This window comes from Ovis aries, chromosome 2 (assembly GCF_016772045.2).
Source record: "Ovis aries strain OAR_USU_Benz2616 breed Rambouillet chromosome 2, ARS-UI_Ramb_v3.0, whole genome shotgun sequence".
NCBI lineage: Eukaryota > Metazoa > Chordata > Mammalia > Artiodactyla > Bovidae > Ovis > Ovis aries.
Window position 1 is genome coordinate 133,807,560 of NC_056055.1, and position 13,007 is coordinate 133,820,566.

The following is a 13,007-nucleotide window of genomic DNA, read 5'->3' on the forward strand; positions in this document are numbered from 1 at the left end:
TTAAGCCATTGCTATTTTGGGTTTTCCAAAACTAACAGCCAAACCTAATCCTACCTAATTGACCAACAATAACTGTTTACAGGTTTAAAGAACAACTCATCCAACCATAGACTCTCTATGTCTGTGTAAGTATACATTAACAGTCCTCTAAAAACTATAACCTACGCTCCCAATTTATAACAACAATAGTGAGTTTCTTGGTTAATCCACAAGTATGGACTGCAGGCAGTGGTTCTCAAGCTTCAGTGTGTATCAGAATCATGCGGAAGGCTTGTTAAAACACAGACTGCTAAGGAAAGAATTAAAATAAGTATAAAGAGATCTTTCGAGAAGACAGAAGAAAAGGGAGAAAGGAATTAAGAAGGATCAACTCTCTTCATTGCATATGTATCTGTACCCAATGATAAGAAAAAAGTTGAGCTCATTAAACCATATATAGCGGGAAAAAACAGTGGAAATAGGCTGGAATGACAAGAACCAGGTAATAACTGATATACGAGTAACAGAAGATAAAAAGTAATGAACTAAGAGCATAGATGGAAGCATCGTTTTTTTCCCCCTAGGAAACAGGACACTTTTTCAGTGTACTTGCAAGGGGTGGTCAGAATCAGTGATGATGACTATAAGCTGATAAGTGAGGATGGGAAAATGAGGGAGTGCCACATTCTGTGAAATGGGAGGAGAAACTGAGAATGAAGGACGTGGAGGGGTTTTAGGCTTCAGAAGAACAAAAAGAATTGGAAAGAACCGCTTGAAATATCTTCTTGAAGATCATAATAAATATTCAGTTGTGACTTAAGTCATGAAAGGGAGACTTGCTCAGTCATGTCCGACTCCCTGCAACCCCATGGACTATACGGCCCATGGAGTTCTCCAGGCCAGAACACTGGAGTGGGTAGCCTTTCCCTTCTCCGGGGGATCTCCTCAACCCAGGCATCGAACCCAGGTCTCCCACACTGCAGGCAGATTCTTTACCAGCTGAGCCACAAGCCACAGTCATAATACTACATAAAATAGCAAATACAATATATTTTGCTAACCTCCATGTATTGGTAACTACACTAATCATTATTCCAAAAAGCTCTGTTTCACTAAAAAAGGTTAAGCAAAATTTTAATGCTCTACAATCAAAGCCATGTTTTCAGCCTTATGAAATTTTTACTTCTTTACTAAAAAAAAAAACTGACTTAATTTTGACCAATTTAACAATATTCAACTTACCACAGACCTCAACTGATGCCACAATTCTACTTAGCCAAAGATTAATGTTATAGCATTCAGTGCAATTATTCTTCATCCCTGATTCAAAAGAAATTTTCTGAATTAATCTGAATTAATCATAAAGACATCTGAGGTCACAAACACAGTATTTTCATCCAAACATTAAAAATGCAAAACAAAACATTACCATGACTGTCTTTAAGAATATAAAAACTCTAAATCCAAACCAGACTTTGATTCCACAGTATTTCTCCTTTCTCTTGTAGGCTAGGAGAAAAATCTCTGAGGTTTCAAAACAGTACTTTCACCTTTCACTTGCATTTTCAATCTCTTATCTGCCTCTCAAATACTCCAAATAAAACAAGCATGATACACCAACCTAAAACACATTTTATTTTCAACTCTGAAATAGCAATCTGGATATTTTTATTCTTATGTAAATCCAAAGAAAAATGTAGTTCCAATAATAATAAGAAAAGTCAGGATAACTCAGTCAACTCCTATTCCTCTGTTGGATACATTATTCCAAACTAATTCAAGTGACTGACAACATAAAATAACTTAAATCAAAAAGTTAGCACATCCTAGAAGAACAATGACTTATAACTGTGCTAATATGGAAGCCACTAGTCATCTGTGGCTATTTAACATAAATTTAAGTTGACAAAAGTTGAAAAGTCTATTTCAGCTCCTCAATTGTACTAGCCATTTCATGTGCTCAACAGCCACATGTGGCTAGTGGCTATCACATTTATTGAACAGTATAAATAACAGAACATTTCCATCATCACAGAAAGTTCTAGTGGACAGCATGGGTCTTTTGCAATGGCAATCAGTGCATAAAAGACATCTAAGCAAAAGAGGCTGACATCATCTGAAAGAGATTAGGCTAAATATTATAAAAACAGCCTGCATAGTATTACAGTGTCCACAAATCCTGCAAGTGATCAATCACCTTTTGATGACAGTGACACATTAAATACCATAATATTTTCAATTTCAGAAAGACCTAGGATAGGGTTTACTCATTTGCTGAGCAATCCGAATTGACAAAATGGTCAGGTAAGTTTATTAAAAAGTGAAAACTAAGACTTTAGAATTAATAAATTAAATAAAACCACAGCTATTAAATGTATTAATTCTTTGAATATAAATTCACTGACTGTCTAAATACATGACATGGTAGGAATTTTTTAACACACACACACACACACAGAACATAATACCCAGCACCTAACTGCTGAGACCCTGAAATTTAATAAACTTGATGTAGTTTCAACATATTGAATGAATTAATTAAATTCATAGCACACAAAAAAATTCATTGAAGGGGTAGAGTGTTGGTATATTTTTTTTATTTCTGAAAAAAAACTCACAGGAAAAAGTAACATTAGATCATCGACAACCAGTTAAATATGAAGGATTGAAGTTCTATATTTATCTCTGCAACCTTTCAAAAAAATCCAATGAAATAACAGTGAAGAAACAGAAAGCATATAAGCTCAGAAAAACACCAAGAATGGAAGAGGAGACACCAAAGCAGACCAGAGGTGTCAGCCCGTTTTTCTAAGAACAAAAGCAGACTTTGCAGGGCAGGGGAAGCTGAAACCCAAGAGCACAGCGAGGGGAAAAACAATCCATTTGCATCGCAGAAACTAGAAGACTCCAAAACTGGAGGCCAAGTACCACAGCAGGCAGAGGCGAGATAAAGCAGTGAAAACAGGAGAACTGCATGAAAGCCATCAGACAACCGGCCCATCCCCAACCTGGCAAAATTCACAGGTTCATCCTCCGGAAGAACCAAACCCGATGGCCCTCATGGAGAGTAACAATGAAAAGAAAGGGAAGGGAACGTATGCACGCTGAAGCGTCACTCTCTCAGCTCCCAAACACTGGCAGCCAAATTTAGTCCTTATAGACTCTCTTTCCATAGAAAACACCTGCCAATTCTGATGGGTAGGTGGCCATTTAAGGTAATGGCCAAAAAAATAGTAGCAAACTGTGCAGTCAGTCTATAGTGGAGCCCACATGTCAAAAATCCCCCATCAGCTTTTTAGTGCCTCAGTCTTAAATATAAATTGCTAGCAGAGATCAAGAGATATTTGAGAATAGCCTCAAACACACAGAGCCAAAACAAACCACAGAAAAAGGAGGGGAAAGGAAACAGAAAAGGCAGAAAGCAGAGAGCAACTTCAAAGAAAATTTATAATGGTTAATATTTATTGAGCACTTACTGTGTCCCAGGTACTTACATAAAAGCTCTACTCTATGGGGTAGATACCAAAAAAAAAAAAAAAAACAAAAAAAATTCCCTATTTTAAGATAAGAAAACAGGAGTACAGAGAGATGAATGAATCTACTCAAGGCATATAGGTAGAAAGGAAAGGAGGGAGTGAGGGAAGAAAGAAGAAAAAAAGGAAAAGGAAAAAAGGAAACAAAGAAAAGGGGGGGAAAGAAAAAAAGCAAAGCATACAAGGGACTGAGATGACACTGAATATCTTAATAGCAATTCCAAATGCTAGCAGATGACAAAAGGCCTTCCAAATTCTAAGGGAAAATCTTGCCAACCTAAAATTCTCCATGTGGCTAAGGTATCAATCGAGTGTGGATAGAATAAAAACAACACAATACAAGCAAGGTCATTAAAAAGCCAAAATAAAAATAATAAATCAAGAAAAAACGAGCACAGAATGCAGAAAATTAGGGGCTCCAACATTTAAAAAAAAGGAAAAGAGAATTCCCTGAATGATATTGAATAGCAGTCATAGGAAAACATTTCTGAAGCCTACCAAGAAAGGAACCATTTCATTTAAAGTACAAAGGTAATATTTCCAAGAAAGAAATAAATAAAAGACATGATGTGTTTGACTACTGTGAGGGAAAGTTTTACAGTTCAGAGTATAGAAGAGAAAATTACCCAAATGAATTAGATAAAGCAATTATTTACTCAAAGGGAAAAAAAATCATATAGAAAGAATATGTCCATTGCACACCAAGCCACTCAGCTAGGATCAATATTTACATTCTAATTATAATATAAACACTGAATATTAATTTAACCCCATAGTTAGAGAACTATGGGGAAGATGGGAAAGAGCTGTAAAGGGGAAATTAAATTTCACAGTGAAATTCAATAGATGAATTTAAATTAAAGAATGAAACAGGAACATGTCAGGGAATGTTTAACAGGAGGATTCCTATGTGCTGTTTCTCATAAATCCTCTGTTCCTTATCAGTTTCTATTGCCAGAAATGAGAGGAACAGCAAGCCGCTCCCAGGACTGAGGTCATAGGATGAGACAGGCTTGAATCTCCTTCAGTAAACATTCTCCTTATGACAAAGCTGCTGAGTCTCGATCCCCTTTCTTGAGATATGGACTGTCTCCTGACCTTGTGACCATTATTAATCCCTTGTTCCCTTGGTAACGACTGCTATACCTATTGTCGAAAGAAATTTCTTGTACAACAGCCTATATATACTCACAGAAACATCATTAAAGCACCTTTGCTCCATCAGAGCTTGGGTCCTCGTGTCTGTCTTTCTTTCTTTCTCTCTCTCTCTCTCCCTCTCTCTCTCTCTTTCACTTTCTTATCGTCGACTCCAGACCACCAGGTTCCAATCCATTAAAGGACCCCAAGAAGTGGAGCCCGAACAGGGACAGATAAAAACCATTTAAAAAGGGACTGCCTGAAGGCTAATAAAAAACCTACAAAAATCTGCCCTTGCTGCCATAGAGGAATGCACTGGGCCAAAGATTGTAAATTTAAATTTGATACTGAAAGAAAACCTATTCCAGGAAACTCCAAGCAGGGGGCCCCCCAAGTCTGCTTCAACAAAAACCAGGGGCAAATTCCATCTTTTCCTTCAAACCCTCAACATCCGGCAGTGCTGCTGTCAATACACCAGCCCTAAATGATTTCTTCCTTTACCCTCAAGCAGTCCCTTCTAAAATACCTACTGGACTTTTTGGTCCCCTGCCCCCACAAACCTCCAGTCTTTTACTTGGCCAATCTAGTTTGACTTCTAAAGGAATTACTCTTCACCCTGGAATAATTGATTCAAACTGTAAAGGAGAGATTCAAATTATGATGTCATCTCAGATTCTATAACAATTCAAAAAGGGGGACAAAATTGCTCAATTACTTCTTTTACTTCTTATTAACTCCTTTAATAATGTATGGACAGGCGGACTCAGCAGTACAGATCAAAAACAATTCTTATGGACATCACTGGTATCTGAATATGCCCAGTTCAGTTCAGTCGCTCAGTCGTGTCTGACTCTTTGCGACCCCAAGAATGGTAGCACGCCAGGCCTCCCTGTCCATCACCATCTCCAGGAGTTCACTCAGATTCACGTCCATCGAGTCAGTGATGCCATCCAGCCATCTCATCCTCGGTTGTCCACTTCTCCTCCTGCCCCCAATCCCTCCCAGCATCAGAGTCTTTTCCAATGAGTCAACTCTTCACATGAGGTGGCCAAAGTACTGGAGTTTCAGCTTTAGCATCATTCCTTCCAAAGAAATCCCAGCGTTGATCTCCTTCAGAATAGACTGGTTGGATCTCCTTGCAGTCCAAGGGACTCTCAAGAGTCTCCTCCAACACCACAGTTCAAAAGCATCAATTCTTCAGTGCTCAGCTTTCTTCACAGTCCAACTCTCACATCCATACATGACCACAGGAAAAACCATAGCTTTGACTAGACAGACCTTAGTCGGCAAAGTAATGTCTCTGCTTTTGAATATACTATCTAGATTCGTCATAACTTTTCTTCCAAGGAGTAAGCGTCTTTTAATTTCATGGCTGCAGTCACCATCTGCAGCGATTTTGGAGCCCCCCAAAATAAAGTCTGACACTGTTTCTACTGTTTCCCCATCTATTTCCCATGAAGTGACGGGACTGGATGCTATGATCTTCATTTTCTGAATGTTGAGCTTTAAGCCAACTTTTTCACTCTCCTCTTTCACTTTCATCAAGAGGCTTTTAGGTCCTCTTCACTTTCTGCCGTAAGGCTGGTGTCATCTGCATATCTGAGGTTATTGATATTTCTCCTGGCAATCTTGATTCCAGCTTGTGTTTCTTCCAGTCCAGCGTTTCTCATGATGTACTCTGCATAGAAGTTAAATAAGCAGGGTGACAATATACAGCCTTGATGTACTCCTTTTCCTATTTGGAACCAGTCTGTTGTTCCATGTCCAGTTCTAACTGGTGCTTCCTGGCCTGCATACAGATTTCTCAAGAGGCAGGTCAGGTGGTCTGGTATTCCCATCTCTTTCAGAATTTTCCACAGTTTATTGTGATCCATACAGTCAAAGGCTTTGGCATAGTCAATAAAGCAGAAATAGATGTTTTTCTGGAACTCTCTTGCTTTTTCCATGATCCAGCAGATGTTGGCAATTTGATCTCTGGTTCCTCTGCTTTTTCTAAAACCAGCTTGAACATCAAGGAGTTCATGGTTCACGTATTGCTGAAGCCTGGCTTGGAGAATTTTGAGCATTACTTTACTAGCATGTCAGATGAGTGCAACTGTTTGGTAGTTTGAGCATTCCTTGGCATTGCCTTTCTTTGGGATTGGAATGAAAACTGGCCTTTTCCAGTCCTGTGGCCACTGATGAGTTTTCCAAATTTGCTGGCATATTGAGTGCAGCACTTTCATAGCATCATCTTTCAGGATTTGAAACAACTCAACTGGAATTCCATCACCTCCAGTAGCTTTCTTTGTAGTGATGCTTTCTAAGGCCCACTTGACTTCACCTTCCAAGATGTCTGGCTCTAGATTAGTGATCAAATCATCATGATTATCTGGGTCATGAAGATCTTTTTGTACAGTTCTTCTGTGTATTCTTGCCACCTCTTCTTAAATATAAATATCAAAATTAATGGTAAAAGATTTGCTGGTCTCCTCAACACTGGATCTAGTCTTAATATTACTATTATTTCCAAACACTTATGGCCCAAATCCTGGCCTATACAAAAAAGTCTCTTGCCAAATTGCAGGAATTTCTCAAACCAAAGTACAAGAAATTAATCAAAATGTTCAAATCTACCCATGTGAAGGGACCAAAAGGCAAGCCTGCAACATTAAGACCTTATGTGATAGATGCACCCCTTAATCTAATAGGAAAGGACTTACTTATGCAATGGCAAACTCATATATACATTTCACATTTTTCCTAAGGGCCACTGCTCATTTAACAAACAAAGCAATTATTAAAATAACTTTGAAGAACGACGAGCCTATTTGGACAAAGCAATGCCCCTTACAAAAGAAAAATTACAGGCTACTAAAGAACTTACAAACACACAATTAGAATTAAAACATATTGAGGAAACTTGCTCTCCTTGAAACTCTATTTTTGTTATAAAAAAGAAATCTAACAAATGGCATCTCTTAACAGACCTTAGAAAAGTTAATGCAACTTTGAAACCTATGGGTGCATTACAACCAGGGATCCCATCACCTACTACTATTCCTCAAAATTGGTACATTATTACTACTTATTTACAAGATTGCTTTTTTTAATATACCTTTACACCCTTTAGACCGGGAGAGATTCACTTTCTCTCTCCCTTAGTCTAATCATATCAGGCCTCATAAAAGATTTCAATAGACTGTGTTACTCAAGGTATGCTTAACAGTCCTATTTGTCACAATTTTGTAGCCAAGGCTTTACATTTAATGTGACAGCAATTCCCGCATGCATATATCATTAATAATATACTGTAACTGCAAAAAAGAGAAATGATATTTTTGACACTGAATGGCCATGATATTCTTTAGACTCCAGAGAAAACTGATTAAAATAAAATATTTCTTGAAATTGCAAAACTAGATCTTCTTACACATGCAGTTAGGAAAAGGTTAACTTGTTAAAATACTTTTTTGGAGCTCCAATTCTGCCTGGGAAACAAAAACAGGCCTAAGAAAAAAACCTAAAGTTAACTCTTATCATGTGCTTGGGATACACAGCCCACTCTATCTGGGACTCCAGCCATACACAAATTGGTGGAACTCAGAAAAAAAAAAAATCTATGTGTGTGTGTATATATATATATATATATACACACACACACATATAAAAGATATTTTAAATTTCAAGCAGAAACCTGTATCTGTCTGTCTACCTAAAATTATCTATGTCTCAATGTATGTCTTTGTTTTTGGATAATATGAAGTCAATGAGCTCTATTGATAAATTCAAGTTCACATGCACTGAAAAATATACAATATTAAACATAATGTTTATTTAAATATGAATAGAATTTAAATATAATTGTTTGCTAATCTAATTAACTCATGTCTTAAATCATCAACATTATATAATACTTTTATTGTACCTCAGTTCAGTTCAGTTCAGTTGCTCAGTCGTGTCCGACTCTTTGCAACCCCATGAATCGCAGCACACCAGGACTCCCTGTCCATCACCAACTCCCAGAGTTCACTCAAACTCACGTCCATCGAGCTGGTGATGCCATCCAGCTGTCTCCTCCTCTGTCGTCCCCTTCTCCTCCTGCCCCGAGTCTCTCCCAGCATCAGAGTCTTTTCCAATGAGTCAACTCTTCGCATCAGGTGGCCAAAGTACTACAGTTTCAGCTTTAGCATCATTCCTTCCAAAGAAATCCCAGGGCTGATCTCCTTCAGAATAGACTGGTTGGATCTCCTTGCATTAGCCTAACTTGAATTTCTAGAATTGCACTAAACTAAATGATAAAAGTTTATTAAATAGCTAGGTCATTTCCAAATAAACTCAGATTTTAAAACATTAATTACTGAATACTAACTTCCTCTTACAAAAAGCTTTTCTTACAGAAAAACTAAAGAGATGTTAGACTATTAATAAATATATATATAATAAAACATACATAATATATAATGTAATATAATAAATATATTCACCAATCTATAAAATGCTAATATACAAGACACTTCATAGTTGCTAAAGAAAAGTAAAGATATATGTTTTCAATAAAAAGATATAAGAAATAGCAAATAAAATGATGAATGCTATGCTAAGTCGCTTCAGTCATGTACGACTCTGTACGACCCCATAGACGGCAGCCCACCAGGCTCCCCCATCCCTGGGATTCTCCAGGCAAGAACACTGGAGTGGGTTGCCATTTCCTTCTCCAATGCATGAAAGTAAATGATGAATACAAAAATATAAAAAAGGCTTATGACAAATGAAAGAGAATTTTATGGCAAATTGATGTAACTCATTGCCCTGAACTTTCTTCCTCTTCCTTCTTATATGTCTCGATAGATAAAAACTCTTCTTTTATATGGGCCACACCTCTCCGAGGTAAAACTACACAATGTGTTATAACCCACCTGTTAGCTTACTTTACAATAATGAGAACACCTAATTCTATAAAAACAGACAATGGCCCTGCCTATATTTCTAAGCACTTCAAACAATTTTTACATTCATTCTCTATCAAACAGATTAAAGACATTCCTTACAATCCACAGACACAAGACATAACTAAACAAACACATTACACAGTGAAACTACAAATAAAAAATTAAATAAGGGAGAATACACAGGAACACTTTTATCTTCCTTATCCAGAGCAGACTTTACTAGATTCCAACGCAATATATTCTTTAAGCCTATAACTATTGTCAATATAGCTTCATTTGTTTTAAATTTTTTAAACTTACCACAAGGAGATATTTTGACAAAAGCAGAAAAACATTTCGAGACATTGAAGGACACCTCCCTTCCTTTGCCTATTTGGTATCAAGACAGGTTAACTAATCAATGGAAATCTAGGAAACTAATCTTACAGGGAAAGGGGTATGCTTGTATTTCTCCAGATGGATCCAACGAACTCACACGGCTTCCTCTTCGGAAGATTCAACCTAAGGGGGCCCCCAGCATTCAAACTAGAGACGAAACAACAAAAACCCCAAGAGGAAGAAATTCCAATACAAGCCATTGCGGCTTTAAGAATTTCCAAAAAACGCCGCACTCGACGTCATAGACCTTATGATCTCCCTACTTGGGGACAGATAAAAACCCTTACTAATCAAGCTGAAAATCTGATTTCTCAACAGGGAATGCCTCAGAATCCTGAAAATATTTTTTCGCTATGCTTGCTTTGCTTGCTTTTGCTTCCCCCACTCAGGCTGACTTGACTGATCACACTTATTGGGCTTATATACCTCACCCCTACCCCCTTTTATTGTAGGTTATAGAATGGACAGATATAGGACCAATCATATCCACTAATGACTCAACACATATGCCCCCTCCTTGGAGCCTGGAGGGGCCCTCTCATTTTGAGGAAGAAAGAAGACTAATTAACATATCTCTAGGCTATGAAATCCTTCCTTTATGCATGGGCCCAACAAAATTATGTACTAATGTTAGTCGACAAACATGGGCTTTCATCCTGCCTCTAAAAAGGAACTTCCACACATTGCTTGGACTGTTTACTGCCCTGTCCTTTTATAAAAACCATGTCAATACTACCAAAACTCTAGGAAAAGGACAAAAGTTAAAATGTAAGAGGTTTACTTAAGAAAACTTTAAATATACTCCTGTTTATTGAGATAAATGTCAAGCTAAATCAAGGAAATTAATGTTTATGGCCAATTACAACATTGTTGATTGGGGACCCATGGTATGTGGGTATCTAACTGCTCAGATGATATTAACAACACTATGTGTGACTATGCTACTCAAGTAGCATCAGTTAAGTTCAGTCGCTCAGTCGTATCCAAGCCTTTGTGACCCCATGCATCACAGCATGCCAGGCCTCCTGTCCATCACCAACTCCCGGAGTTTACTCAAACTCATGTCCATAGAGTTGGTGATGCCATCCAGCCATCTCATCCTCTGTTGTCCCCTTCTCCTCCTGCCCCCATACCCTCCCAGCATCAGAGTCTTTTCCAATGAGTCAACTCTTCGCATGAGGTGGCCAAAGTACTGGAGCTTCAGCTTTAGTATCAGTCCTTCCAATGAACACCCAGGACCGATTTCCTTTAGAATGGACTGGTTGGATCTCCTTGCAGTCCAAGGGACTCTCAAGAGTCTCCTCCAACACCACAGTTCAAAAGCATCAACTCTTTGACGCTCAGCTTTCTTCACAGTCCAAGTCTCGCATCCATACATGGAAAAATCATAGCCTTGACTAGATGGACGTTTGTTGGCAAAGTAATGTCTCTGCTTTTCAGTATGCTCTCTAGGTTGGTCATAACTTTTCTTCTAAGGACTAAGCATCTTTTAATTTCATGGCTGCAGTCACCATCTGCAGTGATTCTGGAGCCCAAAAAGATAAAGTCTGACACTGTTTCACTGTTTCCCATCTATTTCCCATGAAGTGATGGGATCAGATGCCATGATCTTCGTTTTCTGAATGTTGAGCTTTAAGACAACTTTTCCACTCTCCTCTTTTACTTTCATCAAGAGGCTCTTTAGTTCCTCTTCACTTTCTGCCATAAGGCTGGTGTCATCTGCATATCTGAGGTTATTGATATTTCTCCCGGCAATCTTGATTCCAGCTTGTGCTTCCTCCAGCCCAGCGTTTCTCATGATGTACTCTGCATATCAGTTAAATAAGCACGGTGACAATATACAGCCTTGACGTACTCCTTTTCCTATTTGGAACCAGTCTGTTGTTCCATGTCCAGTTCTGTTGCTTCCTGACCTGTATATAGGTTTCTCAAGAGAAAGGTCAAGTAGCTTAGAAGGTTACTAACACTACAACAGACTGGTTCCAAAGAGGAAAAAGAGTACGTCAAGGCTATATATTGTCACCGTGCTTATTTAACTGATATGCAGAGTACATCATGAGAAACGCTGGACTGGAAGAAGCACAAGCTGGAATCAAGATTGCCGGGAGAAATATCAATAACCTCAGATATGCAGATGACACCACCCTTATGGCAGAAGGTGAAAGAGGAGAGTGAAAAAGTTGGCTTAAAGCTCAACATTCAGAAAAATGAAGATCATGGCATCTGGTCCCATCACTTCATGGCAAATACATGGGGAAACAGTGTCAGACTTTATCTTTTTGGGCTCCAAAATCACTGCAGATGGTGATTGCAGCCATTAAATTAAAAGACGCTTACTCCTTGGAAGAAAAGTTATGACCAACCTAGAGAGCATACTGAAAAGCAGAGACATTACTTTGCCAACAAAGGTCCGTCTAGTCAAGGCTATGGTTTTTCCTGTGGTCATGTATGGATGTGAGAGTTGGACTGTGAAGAAAGCTGAGCGCCGAAGAATTGATGCTTTTGAACTGTGGTGTTGAAGAAGACTCTTGAGAGTCCCTTGGACTGCAAGGAGATCCAACCAGTCCATTCTGAAGGAGATCAGCCCTGGGATTTCTTTGGAGGAAAAGATGCTAAAGCTGAAACTCCAGTACTTTGGCCACCGCATGCGAAGAGTTGACTCACTGGAAAAGACTCTGATGCTGGGAGGACTGGGGGCAGGAGGAGAAGGTGACGACAGAGGATGAGATGGCTGGATGGTATCACTGACTCGATGGACGTGAGTCTGAGTGAACTCTGGGAGTTGGTGATGGACAGGGAGGCCTGGAGTGCTGCGATTCATGGGGTTGCAAACAGTCAGACAGGACTGTGCGACTGAAGTGAACTGAACTGAACACTACAATAGAGCGTTACCATGACAAAGGGCTTCTTGGGTGGCTTGATGTTGGGTGGCTTCTTGGGTGGCCTTGTCCTGGAATCATCCTTGATAAAAAAGATTGGGCCTGAACAATGGGACATCTGGAAACTTGCTGCGAGCACCAAAGAACTTGGGACTTGGACTGGACATTTC

At 38.8% G+C, this 13,007-nt stretch overlaps 1 protein-coding gene across 9 annotated transcripts in view; it reads right to left on the reverse strand.

The window, feature by feature from the left end:
• Positions 1-13,007, reverse strand: part of MTX2 (metaxin 2) — a 77,536-nt gene that overhangs the window by 17,043 nt on the left and 47,486 nt on the right. For 2 of the 9 annotated variants that reach the window (XM_060409738.1, XM_042243689.2), the window contains one exon: positions 1,222-1,299. The exons of the other annotated variants lie outside the window; for them this stretch is intronic. The gene's annotated coding sequence lies outside the window, so the exon portion shown is untranslated. The remainder of the gene's footprint in view (positions 1-1,221; positions 1,300-13,007) is intronic. 9 annotated transcript variants of the gene reach the window in all.